We start from the raw sequence: 16,368 nt of genomic DNA, 5'->3' as shown, positions 1-16,368 counted from the left end.
CTGCTCACAGATATAGCCCAAATTCTAGAAAGCTAAGCAGAACACTTTAACCATATCCTCAATCCACCATCATCCATCAATGAGGAACCAATCAACAGGCTGCCACATGTTGCTATCAACTGCCCTCTTGATGACCATCCCATGCTGTTAGAAACAATAAGCACAATCAAATTCCTATCTAGCGGCAAAGCTCCAAGAGCTGATGCTATCCCTGCTGAGGCCTATAAGGCTGGAGCTCAATGCCTGGTCAAAAAGCTCACTGAACTCTTTTGGTCTGTCGGGGAGTGAGGAACCATTCTTCAAGAATACAACAATGCCTCCATTGTCCACCTGTACAAGCAGAAAGGATCTTGCCAATCTTGCAGCAATCGTAGAGGAATGTCCCTCCTTCCAATTGCTGGCAAAATCTTCATCAGAATCTTTCTAAACCACTTAGTGTAACATCTTGACCAGGAGTTGCTGCCAGAGTCAGTGCGGTTTCAAAACAGGTTGGGGAATCACTGATATAGTGTTTAAAGATAGGCAGATCCAAAAGAAATGCCAGGACCAGGACATGGACCTCTACACCACGTTTATTGCCCTGACCAAAGCCTTTGACACAGTCAGCTGTGAGGGCCTTGGAAGGTAATGGGGAAATGCGGCTGCCCTGAGTAATTTGGCTGCCCTGAGGAATTCATCACAATGGTTTGATAGTTCCATGAAGATATGCTTGCGTGTATTATGGATGATGGTGAGTTTTCTGACCCAGTCCTAGTTACTAATGGAGTTAAATAGATTGCATGCTAGTGCCAACCCTCTTCACCATGTTTTTCTCTGCCATGTTCTCCAATGCCCGCCATGATGGTGATCCTGGCATCAAAATCATATACCACATGGACGGGAAACTGCTTAATCTGAGAGGATTCCAGGCAAAGACAAAAGTCCCCAGGGATATGCTTTGTGATTTCCTGTTTGTCTGTGACTGTGCAGTAACTGCTGGTTTAGAGCTGGACATGCAATGCAGCATGGACTTGTTCTCCAGTGCAGGTGACAACTTCGGCCTCATGAAGAAAACTGAAGTAATGCACCAGCCTGCTCCAGAAAAGCCTTATCTCAAGCCTAAGATTACAATCCATGACCAGAACTGGTCAGCAGTGGGTAAGTTCATTTATCTGAGTGGCACACTCTCTCGGGCTGTCTATATTGATGTCAAAACACATAGAAGAATTGCCAAAACAAGTGTAGCCTTTGGCAGACTTCAAATATGAGAATGAAGCCTACCTACCAAACTGATAGTCTATAGAGCAATAGTCCTGCCCACATGATTTGTGAGAGACTTGAACTGAGTACTAGCGTCATGCCAAGAATCTTTCACTTGTGCTGCCTTTGGAAATTCCTGAAGATTAGATGGCAGGACAAAATACCAGATACTGAGCTAGCATGCTAAGCATTCACAGCACATTGAGACAATCACTACAAAGCTGAGCTGGTCATGTAGCCAGAATGCGAATCTTCACAAGGAGAGCTTGAATCTGGGGTAAGCTGTCAAGGTAGTCAAAGGAAGCATTTCAAGGGCACTCTGAAGGCTTCATTTAGGAGTTTTGATATTGATTGAGAGTCCTGGGAGAACCTAGCCCAGGATCAATGCACTGGCACAACCAAATAAAAAATGGTGTGACCCCTTTGAAAGCAAATGCATATCTGAAGCAGAGAGAAAATGCATGCAGAGGAAATCCTGAGCCAGCAACTCATCCAAAACTCAATAATCGGGAGTATAAGTATAAGTATCCTGTCTTCAGGGTGTAGACCAGCCTTGGCAGCCACCTACATACACACCAGAACCCTACCAAATACCACAGATGATTTCACCTTAAAAGACGAACAGGACAAGTAGGGTTTGGGTAGAATTGATTTAAATCATTCACCGACTTATCTGTGGTTTCCCAGCATGCATCATAAGGTGCTGGATGCAGATTTCCTGGCTATGGTGTGGTTTTCTGGGGTTGAGCAGCTCTGGAGCTGTCAACTAATTGAAATGGAGTTGCTTTTAAGACCTTTCCCATAATCAAAGAAAGCAGTGGTTTAAAAGTTAGGGAAACCATGCTTCTGAATCTCAATGCCAGCAATAAAATATATATTTTTTAAAAATGTAAAAGACATTTATGCATACTTTTTATTTTGTAAAATGTCTAAGAAAAGTATTTGGATCACATAATACTCACAAGCATTCTTTCCCATCATTCTTCAATTTTTGACAAACACTCCAGTAAGCACTTTGTGAGGGAAATCAATTCTAGAAAATGCAATTTTCTATGAAACATGAAACATCAACAAAAAAACCTTGTAAACACTCATCTGGTCAGACAGCATCTATGGAAAGAAAGGACTAGAGGTTCTGCATATGTACCTTTTTGAAAACTGGTGATTTAAAGTAATTGGCAAAAGAACTGGATGTGACATGAAGTAAATCTTGTTTATGCCGTGAGTGATTGGGATCTGGAATTCACTGTTTGAGAGTGTGGTGGAGGCAGATTCAGTCATGACTTTCAAAAGGGAATTGGATAATTATCTTAAGGGAAAACACCTGCAGGGCTATGGGGAAAAGGCAGGGGAGCAGGACTAGCTGAGTTGTTCTTACAGACAGCCAGCACAGACATCACAGGCCAAATAACCTCCTGCCTTAAGGTTGGACGGGCAATGTTCACAAGTACTTCAATTAATTTCTTAATGGCCTTAATAGGCCATCTATATTTCGGTGGGCACACAGCCAACTCTGGCGCATGCTGCCGAATGAAATATCGCAGGACTGCGCGATGATGTCAGAGCTTTGGCCCGACATCATTGCCCGTCATTTTACGCGTCAGCGTGTTAGACCCACCCCCACATGCCGACTGAAAAATTCTGCCCATGGATCCCAAAATGTGCAAAGTAGATCTGGTAAGAGCAGATCTGAACTTTGCATATTTCTTTTTATAGCCAGGGGCCCCTTTGAAGAGGTAGAGTACCCTTATGGAATTTGCCTTAAAATTTTATTCACAGTCCCAGAAGTGGCACAAAACAAATTCCAACTGTCTTAACTTAACCCAAGGGAGTAGGAGGATGGGGCTTCTGATTTTGCCCCTATTGACTTGTGCACCCAGGTGCCAGGAAGAACTTTGTGCTGGAGAAGGGCATATAGCGCTTTGTGTGAAGGAACATAGAAGGTGGGCATGGCACCCTCGCACATATAGGCCATAGAAACCAGTCACCGTGAGCAGCCGGTGGCTAGAGAGAGGACAGAATGTCAGATAGGAGAGGCTGTTGCCTGCACACCTGGAAGGAGCAGGAGAGGCAGGACAACCCTGTGGGAAGGGCGTATAGACCTAGGACATCCTACCTCAACATGACAGAGAACCAGTGTTGAAGACAACTAAAGCTAAGCTTTGAGGTGGTGACAGACATCATGGTCCAGCATCAACTCAAGCCACAATCTATCGACCCCTATGCCCTGCTAGTGGCTGCGAAGATAACCGTTGTTCTCAACTTCTATGCCTCAGGATCATTCCAGGGATCGTCAGGAGATCTGTCTGGCATATTCCACTCAGCAACATACAGCTGCATTAAGGCTGTAACTAATGCCCTGTTTTCACATGTGGGGATCACATTAATTTTGCTATAGACTTGGCATCTCACATGCAGAGAGCCATGGCCTTTGCCCAATTAGCAGGCTTCCCTCAGGTGAAGGGTGTTACTGATTACACCAGTATTGCCATAAAGGCTCCAACTCAACCTTTGTCAACTGAAGTCCTTCCTTTGAATCAACATACAGGTTTGTGACCACCACAAGGTTTTCCTTCATGTGTGTGCAAAGTTCCCAGGCAATTTCCACGACTCCTTCATACTAAGGAGTTCCCAACTCCCTCAAATATTTCAGTCACTAATGCAGCTGCATGGTTGGCTTCTAGGGGACAAGGGCTATCCCTTAAGAACTTGGATAATGACCCCTTTTAGAAGCCCATAAATGGAGAATACGCCACTACAACAGCAGCATGTCATCACCAGGAGTACCATCGAGCAGGCAATTGGATTTTAAAGATGTGCTTCAGGTGCTTCGATCGCTCAGATGGAGCTCTGCAATATGTCCCAGCAAGGGTATCAAAAATAGTAGTGCTGTGCTGCATGCTGCACAACATTGCACATTGGAGGGGTATACAAATCGATGATGATGACACCATGGGCAGAGCTCCAAACTCTGAGAAGGAGGAATGTGAGGAGGAGGAGGAAGTACCTGTCCATTTGGAAGGTTCCAAAACAGATGAGGCCACTAATGGAAGAGCGGCTGGGAGGCATATCCATGTAACCAGGGCTGATTCTGTGCAGGAGAGGATCATTTCCTGACAGGTCCTTGTGCAAAATAGAGTCTCATAAGGTCCACCAATATCACAATTGGCATCAGCCAGTCCCTGGTGACATACTTCCACCTAAAGAACCTTGTACATCGACTTTACAGTTACCCAAGGGACTGCCCATCCCCCTCAAGGGAGACAATAATCATCAATGATTTGGACTCAGTCAAATTCATATGGCTGAAACCTTCACCATTACAACCATGGGCCTCATCATATTGCAAACAAACATGGTAATAAGTCATTCACAACCAGGCCCCCTCACATGAACACCAATGACTGTAAATGAGGGAACCATGCTACCAAACTGTCAATAATTAAACCATGCCCACAATGCTGAGTGACATAGCATTAGAATTCAAACCCTATACACACCAATAGGATTTTGTGTTGTAGCATACATGCAGATAAGGCATCTCACGCATGAGAAGCCCATAACAGCGCAATTACAGCTCTTTGAAAGAACTTATGCACCATCCATTCCGGCCAGTGGCCCAGTTTCTGATGAGGGTGCAATGCACAACATCCCTGGCTTCCATATACCTCTGCTTACCATACAAAACACATCCTGTCACACCTAGAATGCAGCCAAAGTAGTAGACACAGGCCTGTCAAGCTGTGATGCCTACACCTAGGCCAATGTGTAACACTGCAGTGCAGAAGAATGCCTTGCACCCAGTACTCATGTTTGAGATGCACCTGCTGCCCAGCATCTATTCATGGACTCTGATCATTGAGCCTCCCTTAAAGTCAAGCTTGAATGGACAATGAAAGATACAAGGAGCACCTCAGTGCTTGAGCCTTTCAACATTGGAATCATATGTGATACAGCAGAGAAGGAAGAAGCCCTCCAAAGCATTACAAATCAGTTGACAACCTTGATCCTGTTGACAGCATGTTGAGGTGGACTTCAGCATGCTGCCTTCATTATTACAGTTAAGAATGACCTTCATAATGTAAACCATTCTTTTTGAGCTCTCCAGTGTACAAACTCACACTGAGTCATGTAAAAACGTAAGTAAGTATATTAAAGAATTGCTCAAATTTTCCAAATACAATGTGAAAAGTGTAACCATGGTGAACCCATTAGTGCTGTAGGTGAGACGCTGCCCTGAGCTCTTGCACACTCCTACGGAATGCCCCCCATGTTGTCTTGGTGGAGGAAGGTTACTCATCTCTTTGTCTAAACAGCAATGAGGTGTATGGTAGCCTGCCTGATTGTACAGGTACCCACTGGGGAACCTCCTTCAGTCTGCTGCCTGTGCATCTCTGCATGGGCAGCCATGGTCATTGGCACATGTGCAGCAGACATGTTCTGGCGGAGGGGTTGGGGAGATGAAGGAAGATGAGATTGCTGAGGAGCTCTCTGTACCTGTACAGCCCTGGGTTGGCCTTCTGGTGGGATTGGCTGCTAGTGTGTAACAACCCCCGTGCCAGCAACCACTGTGCCAACAGTGCAACTGTCTTGTTAAGGTTACTCAGCTCTTCGTGTATTCCATGGATGTCAGTGCTCATACCCTGAGCAGATTGATCCAGGCTACTAGGGGAGGCTTGCACCCTTTCCTGGTTGAGACACTGCTCTTGCATTCACCCTGAGTGTTGTTGCAAGTGTTCCTCCATGAGATTGGCCAATCTCTTGTCATCAGAGCTCATGCGGTTGAGCCCCCAGGACAATGTGGAGCTCATGACAGTGATGGACTCCCTCATTCACAGTCCTGATTATCTAAATACCGTGCCTCAAAAGGTGACAACTGAGGCTGCACACTCCTGCACATTGGAGCCTCATTGTGATTTTCTTCCCTCATCCGAGGGGGACTGTGCACAGATGTGTCTGACCCTGACACCTCCTACAGTACTCTGGTGTGGTGACTTTCACCCTGTGCCACTGACTCTACTCACACGCTACATCCCTCCGATGTGCTTGTATCTGAGTTGGCAGAGTGTGGGCTAGCCTGATGTGACATTGCCCTCTCGGACATCTCTTCCTCCTCTTGCTGCTCATGGGATGATCTGGCCTAGGTGGGTGGTGAAGGAACAGAGCTGGGACCTGTGTGAGACACAAAAGGAGTTATTTAGATGTAGCCTTTCTCATTGTGAAAGCACGTTCTGTTGCATGCCATTGCCTTAGCAACACTCGCACTACCCTTATGATGCAATCCCTTCCTTGCACTCCCTCTCAGCCTCAGGTTCCATTGTGCTCAGTGAAGTGACAACATAACTTCCATCATTATCACCATGTGCCATGGTACTTTTAACACCGCCTTTGTCACCTGCTAATGGTGATTTTCCATCACCAACAGACAGCTGTTCAGACACCCTAGCAATCTCCATGGCCATCTGTTCCAGGCGACGGATGTGTTTCAGCCAGGCTGACCCACTCCAGTCTGGGCCATCTCTGTGGTGTTCTTCACCCTTTACGACAGCATGGACAACATGAATTTATGTTAGCCTGATCTACAGTGCATGGAGGAATATTGCTCTTTAATGTGTCTGTGCTTCACACCGTTCATTCACACGTGTTCTGTGCTCACCTACATGAGCTGCGTACACATACAAGCCTCAATGTTGAAGCAGAGACATGCCATTTCTCGCACCTTAGCTGCGGCATGCAGATATGACCCTTCCCTAGGAGCACTGTGTGTATGAGACCTTCCAAATACGAAAGGTGATTGAACCTTTTCCTTCACTGAATCCATGAGTGTTGATGATCTCCTGCTGTGCTCACCGCAGCCACTATTTGAATCCAGGTTGAATCTTGGTTGCTGCAGGGGCATTATGGCGGCCAGCTGAGTGGAGGACTCGTCTCCTCTTCTGGACCATTTACCAAAATGTGAAGATTGGTCAGAAAAATTTGGGGTAGTTGGACCCATCTCTCCCTCTGCATTGCCTCTGTGTGATATTCTTTGAATAAAAATGTAAGATGAGAAAGGTCGTGAACTATTCAGATTACAATGCTTTCATTCACTTTTGTGTGTTTACGTGCACTAACCATTTTCACCATATCATCAATGATTATTGTTTAAGTGTGGTGGAGAAACTGGCTCAGTGTAAATGCCTGGTGTCACGTATGTTACAGCTGTGACTCCAAGGTGGCATGCTGTCCCACTGTTCATCATTCATCCACCCACTGAGTCTTGGCAGCTAACTGCATGAGTGCATAATATCAGTACCTGGTAGCGGTGGCAAGACGATGCTATCTCATGGCTGTGTCTTGAGAATCCACTCCAAGCTTTGTGGTTCAGTGGAGTACAATTTGATTAGACAGCAACAATGACAATTCTCCCATGGAGAAAGCCCATGATGGGCCATCCGTTCCAGGGTCAGCGAACATTTGGACAACATTTACAGCTTTGACACTCACCTGACAAGGCAGTAACATTTCCTCTGAGGCACAGGAACCTCACCATTGACGACCTACCTCTCAAATGGACCTTTCAGATGGCTTGCTTTTTATCTTCACCAAAGTTGCTTGGCCTGCGTCAAGCCCAGCTCCGACCACTCACTACTTTTGGGGTTGCCCACCCCAGCTCCTTTTCTAGCCTGTTCCCCCAGGATCAAAAATCAGAAGCTTGCGCAGACATTTTTAGAGGTTGAGTTTGCATTGCTGAGAATTCTCCTTTCCCTGTGCACCTGATCCCGGAACAAAAATCTGGGCCTCAGTGTCTACTCATTGCAAACTCAGAGTCTACTGCCATTGTCTCCAAGTGTAAATAACTTGTACCTTCTACTCAATAAAACAACCTGAGCCTTCCTTTGATCTCTAACAATCAAACCACCCAGGCTTACTGCCAGGCAGACTTCAGGGCTGCTCACATGACCCCCTTCATTTCTCCTAAATTTAAAGCTACAGTACCAGAATATAATAACTTTATAAACCTTATTATTGTAACAGAAGAAAAATATCTTCCAATGTTCCTGTTTCTGATTGTTATCCTTTAACTAGTGAGAGCTTTAAACTAACAGAAGGGTGAGGGGACAGTTCGGATGAAGGAAAATTTAAAAATCTGCAGAGAAAGGTTGAGGCAATGGAGGTAAAGACAAGCAGAATGGGACAGGAAGGGACAGTGAGTTTAAGAAAAATCATATATCAATGAATACAAGAAGAGACAGTGAGTTTAAGAAAAATCATATATCAATGAATAAGGTCATTGCAGGGAATAGAAGTAAAAAAATGAAATTAAAAGTTCTTTCTCTGAATGCATGAAGCATCTGTGATAAAATAGGCGAACTAGTGGCACAAATAGAGGTAAATGATGTTGATCTAATAGCCATTGCAGAGACCCCATGGTTACAAGTTGATCAAGGTTGTGAAATAAATATTCCAAGTGTGAAGATGGAAGTTATTATTTTAATATTTTTGGGAATATGGTGGTATTCTGTAAAGAAGGCGTGTCCATGACTGTTAAACTGGGGGAAGGTTCATACAGACAGCTTGTCTATGGCAACTGAGAGATGAAAGGTAAAGGTGCATGCATATGTAATGAGAGGCTACGGTGAAGTTGAATGTACGAGTCAATAGAAAACAGAAATAAAAATACCTGGAAAAACTCAGCAGGTCTGGCAGCATCAGTGGAAGGGAGCACAGTTAACGTTTCGAGTCCACATGACTCTTCAACAGAACTAAGGAAAAATAGAAAAGGGGTGAAATATAAGCTGGTTTAAGGGGGGGGGGGTGCATTGGGACAAGAGAGCTGGATAGAGGGCCAATGATAGGTGGAGATAACCAAAAGATGTCACAGACAAAAGGACAAAGAGATGTTGATGGTGGTGATATTATCTAAGGGAATGTGCTAATTAAGGGTAGAAAGCAGGACAAGCAAGGTACAGATGGCCCTAGGGGGTGGGGTGGGGTGAAGGGAAAGGATCGAAATAGGCTAAAAGGTAAAAATAAAACAATGGCTGGAAATACATTTAAAAATAATGGAAATAGGTGGGAAAAGAAAAATCTATATAAATTATTGGAAAAAACAAAAAAGAGGGGGGATAATCAGAAAGGGGGTGGGGATGGAGGAGAGAGTTCATGATCTAAAATTGTTGAACTCAATATTCAGTCCGGAAGGCTGTAAAGTGCTTGTCCTGCTTTCTACCCTTAATTAGCACATTCCTTTAGATAATATCACCACCTTCAACATCTCTTTGTCCTTTTGTCTGTGACAGCTTTTGGTTATCTCCACCTATCACTGGCCCTCTATCCAGCTCTCTTGTCCCAAGCCCCCCCACCACCCCTTTAAACCAGCTTATATTTCACCCCTTTTCTATTTTTCCTTAGTTCTGTTGAAGAGTCATGCGGACTCGAAACGTTAACTGTGCTCCCTTCCACAGATGCTGCCAGACCTGCTGAGTTTTTCCAGGTATTTTTGGTTTTGTTTTTGATTTCCAGCATCCGCAGTTTTTTTGCTTTTATGTACGAGTCAATAGGTTGGGTTTTAAAATTTGCATTTTGTGAGAGGTAAGGACTTGACTTTTCAGCTGCTAAATTTCAAAGGGAGCTTAAGGGACTTCTATAACTTATCAAGATTCTGTAAGTAAACAAGGGAAGTTTATTAAATTTAATTTGATCCGAAAGTGGAGGCAATAGGAAGACATGAAAGATTTTTATATTTATGGGAAAGTTGAGTTCCAAGAAGTGCTTAGGACAATGGAGTCTAGGACGAAAGGGAAAAAAACGATATTTAAGGGAGATGTTTAGTTGAGTTGAGATGGCTGTGTGGGGCAGATGTCCTGAGACCAGCTCCTTGCTGAGAGTAGTTGGGAATTTGAAGCAGCCATCCAGTTTCAAGCCAGAGAAGTCTTTGGATGGAACAGTCCCAGATTCACACAAAGTGCAGTAGCGGGTGGGAAAAATGATGTTTTACCCGCCAGCCGCAATGGCAGGTTTTTACGCCATATCATCCCATTCCCAGCACATCCCACCTCAATAATAATGCATTCCTGGGAAGCACGCAGAATCATTGGTAGGCGGCCTCTGATTTGCCCGCCCCACCATCACCTCAGGCCTTCAGTGATCTGGGCACCATATTTAAAGGGCACCCCTGCGCAGAGTTAGCACTCTCTACCGGATTAGAACCTGCTGCAAAGACCTGGCTGCCAAAGAGAAGAAACATGCTGCCCCAAATTTAATGATGCCTCCCTCAGGTATCTGCTGGATGCATGGAGGCCTGCCATGAAGACCTCTACCCCTGCTCTGGGCAATGCCCAGCAAGCAAGGTGACAAATCCAGCATGAGAGGATCAGAGGATGAGAGGTGGTCAGCAAAAGAGGACAGCCACCCAGTGCCAAAAGAGGATGAATGACCTTCTCCATTCCGCCAGGGTATATCACTCTTCTCATCATTCTCAACTCACACACACACAAACCCATCACACATCCACAGGGATCTCACTCACTGCCGTCATGGGACATCACCATTCACTCTCTCACACACACACCTTCATCTGCCCGCGGATTGTGTCCTCATCCTACCCATGACACCACTCGCCACCCTTGCATGCCAGGCATCCTTCTTATCTGGCCTGGCAGGTGTCCTCCTTACACTCTCTCCATCTGTCTTCATGCAGGACAAGCTAGCACACAACAAAAAGGAGAGGTCATAGACTGGTGGAGAAATAACTAACATCAAAGCCTTGACAGACTTTGAGAATGGAGTCATCCAGCTGGCCAGCAAGGATCTGAACTGTTCCTGCGCTGATGGTGAGTTTGTTGGTGCTCAACCAAGTGGGGATCCAGCAGTGCAACGTCCATCAGACAACAATGCTGTGAGTGAGTTCTCCTGTTCCACAATCCCCTACCATTACCTCTCCACGCTTACACAGGCATACCTAGGAAGCAGATGAGGGGGTCCACAAGCCAGGTCCTTGACTCAAGCCCCAAAGACAGCTTGGAAGAAGAATCCGATGACAACCTAACTGAAGATTCATGGCGCTCACCCACACCCTCCACCAATGCAAAGAAACACACCTCAGTGGGATCTAGTTCAAGAGTAGCCTCAGAGCCACAATCTGGTGAGCACATTGCACTGTCTGATCCACCCGGAAGACTGCTGGAGGCCAGAAATCTTCTGAGTCCAAGTCAGATGAGGAGCATCTGGACTCGGTCATGCCTCACATGCTGGAACTGCAAAGGCAAGCTCAGGAACATCAGGAAGGGATGTCTGCTGCACCCCTCAGATTGTACGGCACAATGGAGGACTCTGTCCACCTTCAGTCTGAGGTGATAGCGCTGGCATGTCAACACACCAAGGTCAATACTAGTAGGATGGCAGCTGCCATGGAGATCTTGGCCCAGGATGTCCTGCACTACTATATGGGCTGAACTCCATCGCTGATGCCATAGTTGGCCTCCAACAGTGTCAACACAAGACGGGTGTGGGCCAGCTCCATCTCACTCCAGCTTCCCCTTCTTCTCAAGGAGTCAACCAGGGGCCCTCGGGCACCCATAGGGGGGTGGATCACACCTAGGTACACACCCGGGTGTCATCCACTAGGTGACTCCAGGAGTGTCCAGCCCATCTGAATCCCCTCTTCCTGTGACCCCAGCAGCTCCAGCTCCACAGGTCAAAAAGGGTGCCACTGCCAAACAACAGGACCCCAAAAGCAGGTCAGGACTCTCCAGGTCTCGGCCCTCCAGAGGATGCCTGCCAGGGTCATCACAGACAGGGCATATCGATCAGCAGACTGCCTCCATCTCCACTGTGGATTTTGGGAGAGCAGCAAGACTTAGAGGCAGGGTTAGGAAGGTTAAGAAGATGGGGTTATTTTTCAGGGGAGAGCGCGAACGCAGTCTCCCACTACCACAAATTTTGCAGTCGAGTGTCCTGCATTTGGAGACATCGCAGGCGTCAGCACACCCGAAGTGCAATGGGCTAGCCTCGTCCTGGGAGAACCACCTTCATGATCATGGTCTCTCCCCTGCCAAGAAGATGTTGCACAGCCTGGGCATGGGTGTTAATGACTTGTACTCAATATTCACTATTGTAAATAAACTCCTAAGAATGTCTCCTTGCCAATGGCTCCTTGTTATGATGCGTAGTGTTTGTGTCACTCAGATATGAAACCTTGGTTCCTGCACCAGATAAGGGCAAGTGTCTCAATCCAAGGCCTCATCCCTGTGCAGTGTGTAACCCTTAGACCGAAGTGATGGTCCAGTTTCATGGTCACTGGACACAGTCGTGATGCCTGCACCTCAATGGTGCTTTTTATTGCTGCCAGAACGTTGTGGGCAGGCATCACAGAGTCCTGTCATTCTATCTGTGTGCTCTCAGCACCTTTGAGTTGGGGCTGGCCCCCCCAAATCTTCAGCATCAGTGAGCTTTGACGCTGTGCTGCTGAAGGGGTCAGGTGTTGAAGGATGACAAAGGATCAGGTGCATTTAAAGTTTCATAGCTGCACTTCCATGATATGACTCTGATCACAGAGCGAGCTGCCCTCGGCCAGACAGGAGCCAAGCATTCACGGAGGCAATATAAAGATCTATGGAGTGTTCTCACTGCCTGTCCTCTGCATCCTCCTGGAATCTAGCAGCTGTTAGGGCCACCACTGCATCTATATGACATGAGTCTTATCACAGAGAGTATGTGCACTGCAATAAGCCACACAGGAGTCAAACATTCACATATGCAAGGTGAGGATATCAGGACTATCCTCCAACAGTATTACGGCTACGAGGGCCTCCGAGCACTCCTGCCTTGTCTGGCCAATGCGATGGCCTCATCGCTGGCATCCACGCCTTCAAGGACCTCATCATTGTCATCCACTTCGACTTCCTCCTCATTGGAGGATACATGCATCTCCTCCTCATCCAGGTCCTACCTTTGTTGCTGCGCAAGGTTGTGGAGCACGCAGCAAGCAACGATGATGTGCGACACCCTCTGGGGACTGTATTGCAGTCCCTCACCGGACCTCATTTTCAAAATGCCTATAGTTTGCTCCACCGAAGTCCAAGTGACGGCATGAGTCTCATTGTACCATACGTCTGCTGCAGTCTGAGGCAGCAGCACAAGCACCATTAGCCACGTCCTCTGTGGGTAGCCCTTGAGCCTGAGGAACTGATCCTGGACCCTGGAAGATGTCAGGGATCTGAGAACTGCTAAGGATATAGGAGCTGTGGACACTCCCTGGGAATCATGTGCAGACCTGTAGGATGTGTTTGTGGTGGACGCACACCAGCTGAACATTCAGTGAGTGGAAGCCCTTGCAGTTCACGTTGTTGACTGCTTGTTGCCACGGAGATCTAAGTGCCACGTGAGTGCAATCAATGACACCCTGCACTTGTGGAAAACCTGAGATCTGTGCAAATCCCAGCACTCTTGCTTCCTGGCTTTCCTGATCCCAGGAGAAATGTACAAATTTCTGTGCCTTCAATGAGATAGTGACCATGACCTCCTGGATACGCTTGCAAGATCCTGCACAGGTCACTTGTGGAGCCCTGGAAGGATCCACTGGCGTAAAACTTGAGCGCCATGGTCACTTTCACGGTCACTGACAGTGGATGCCCTCCATGTCCCAGTGGCACCAAATCCTACAGCAGGTGGGATATGTGACCAACCAGTTCCCTAGGCATGAACAGTCTTTGGTGACATTGGTTCTCAGTCATCTGTAGGAATGACAGGTGCTGTCCATAGATCCTGGGCCTAGCGAGGTGCCATAGAGCGACGGTTCGCTCTGGATCTTTAGCTGCATGCGCAGTGGGCCCTGCCGCCCCTCCATCTTGAGGGAAGTGCTCCTCACTTTGCCAAGCTAGGTGCCTCCACTGTTCTTCTTCTCTGGTCCCTGTGAGCCATGAGGCATACTACTAAGTCACCAGGCTCCATGAACCTGATGTTCTCCTCCTGCAGGATCAAAGAGAGATGTGTGAGTTAGCATGGGTGTACTAAGAACCTCTCTTGGTTAAGTCTGAAGGCCCCTTGAGGCATGCAGTTGAGTGATGGCCACCACACTTGGATGACCAGTGTGTAGTGTGCTTATTGACTATCTGAAACCCCACCCACCTCCGCTCCACTCCACTTGACCGATTGGCGGCAGCTTCGGCTATTGGACTGCATGCTGTACTTTCAGCTCAGGGTCAGGCATTCTCCTAATCTGCAATGCATGGCTGCTCTATTAGCTTGAACCATGAGAGATACTGGCCCAAAACTTAATAAGAGCATTGCAAGGGGCTGTGAGTGCCTCCACCAGTAAGTGCACCATGGCCACCTTTCGCAAGGGGATTGGACAGCTTGCCCAGTTAGCCAATTGCTCTGCTGTCCCGTAAAACGCACATGAATTTGCAGTCTGCCCCTGAGACGTGAAAAGTTCTGGAGCATTTGGTGGCACTTCCATGCTTTTGCGTTGCTTGGTTGCTTGTGTGGGCAGAAGGTCTTCAGAGGCCCAACCCCAAGCATGTCAATGGAACTCCAGCTGAAAGATCGCAGCTTCGGAAGAATGCTCACTTTTGACCAGCTTTTCCAAGTGCATGGCTGCTTCCCTCACCCTTCTTCCCACCGCCCCCCCGCCACCCCCACCTCCCACCTCCCAACGTGCTTTGAGTATCTCCTTCAGCCTGTTGCCTTCCCGATGTACGGCAACAGGAAACGGAGCCCACCATTGATGGATGGAGCGGACGATTGCAAACTGGTTTCACTACAACATAAAAGTGATTTTTGGGCCTTTTCACCATATTGTCCCCCCCAAACCCTGCCATCATGACACCCAAGCAGTCTGTTCCTGAACTTCCTTCGGATTTCCACAGCAGAGTGGAACAGATTGAGAGGTTATGTGGTATGCTGTATTAAAATAGCAGCGGCTTTTGCCTTGGATAATATTACTGGATTTGTATGGTTAAAAATATATAAGGGAGCTGTTGCCAGGTAGTTTACTTGTGTGTTCTGACCAAGTTGGTTTTCTTTGAAGAATGTTTTTTAAGACTGTTTCAACTGCGTAATTTTAATCTTGTGTGTTTAAGGGTTTTTTTTCTTCTTAATAAATCTTTTAATTTTAAAATCCATAGGTGTTACTGGGATTCTATGTTTCTGGGATCAGTAGTTTTTCCCTCTTTTTCAAAATATAAATTAAAAAGTTATGATCAGTAAGACAAGCTTCCGTCTGGGATTTGGCTTGCTCAGCAAATATTATCAGCTGTGGCACAAGATACACAATCATTTGGAAAGACAGACGAAATGATAGTTAAGGATGACATAAGGACTTTGGAGAGAAGGGGTCTGGCCTCAGAAGATCATAAAGTAGAATCAATAAGAGTGGAAATTAGAAAACAAGAGGTAGAAAAACTGGTGGGAGTAATTTATAGGCCCCCTAACAGTAGTTATACAGTTGGACAGAGCATTAAACAAGAAATCATTGAAGTTTGTAACAAAGGCAATGTAATAATTGTGAGGGACTTTAAACTTCACATAGACTGGGACAATAAAATTGGCAAGAGTAGTCTAGAAAATGGTTTTGTGGAATGCTTCTTGATAATTTCTTGGACCAATATATTTTGAAACCAACTAAGGATGGAGCTATCTTAGTATTGTGTAATGAAGAAGGGTTAATTCATAATGTTGTAGTAAAAGATCCACTGGGAAACAAAGATCATAATACCATTGAATTCCAGGTTAAATTTGAAAGTGACTTACTCCAATCACGAACACAAAAGAATCTTGAACTTAAACAAAGCCAAGTACACAGGTATGAGGGGAGAACTGGCTAAGGTAATTTGGGTAATTAGACTGAAAGGTATACTGTAAATGAACAATCGGAAACATGTAAAGAAACAATTCAAAATGTCCAACAAAAGTACGTCCCATGGAAAAACAAAAACCCAGCAAGAAAGATCCATCCGTGGCTCACTCAGGAAGTTAGAACATAAGAAATAGGAACAGGAGTAGACCGTTTGGCCCCTCGAGCCTGCTCTACCATTCAATAAGATCATGGCTGATCTTCTTGTGTTTCAATTTCCACATTCCCATCTAACCCCGATAATCTTTGATTCCCCTTCCTAACAAGAGTCTATCTACCTCTGCCTTAAAAAT

The 16,368-nt window shown here is 46.2% G+C and overlaps 1 protein-coding gene and 1 non-coding gene across 3 annotated transcripts in view; one reads left to right on the top strand and one right to left on the bottom strand.

Moving 5' to 3' along the window:
* Window positions 1–16,368, top strand: part of LOC121269068 (echinoderm microtubule-associated protein-like 6) — a 738,052-nt gene that overhangs the window by 548,987 nt on the left and 172,697 nt on the right. The window lies entirely within an intron of this gene.
* Window positions 12,123–12,286, bottom strand: LOC121275570. The gene has a single exon (XR_005942517.1). It is a non-coding gene; the product is annotated as a U1 spliceosomal RNA (small nuclear RNA).

Source organism: Carcharodon carcharias, chromosome 2 (assembly GCF_017639515.1).
Source record: "Carcharodon carcharias isolate sCarCar2 chromosome 2, sCarCar2.pri, whole genome shotgun sequence".
In the NCBI taxonomy this organism is placed as follows: Eukaryota; Metazoa; Chordata; class Chondrichthyes; order Lamniformes; family Lamnidae; genus Carcharodon; species Carcharodon carcharias.
The sequence above is the reverse complement of the archived record's forward strand: the minus strand, read 5'-3'. Positions and strand labels throughout refer to the sequence as shown.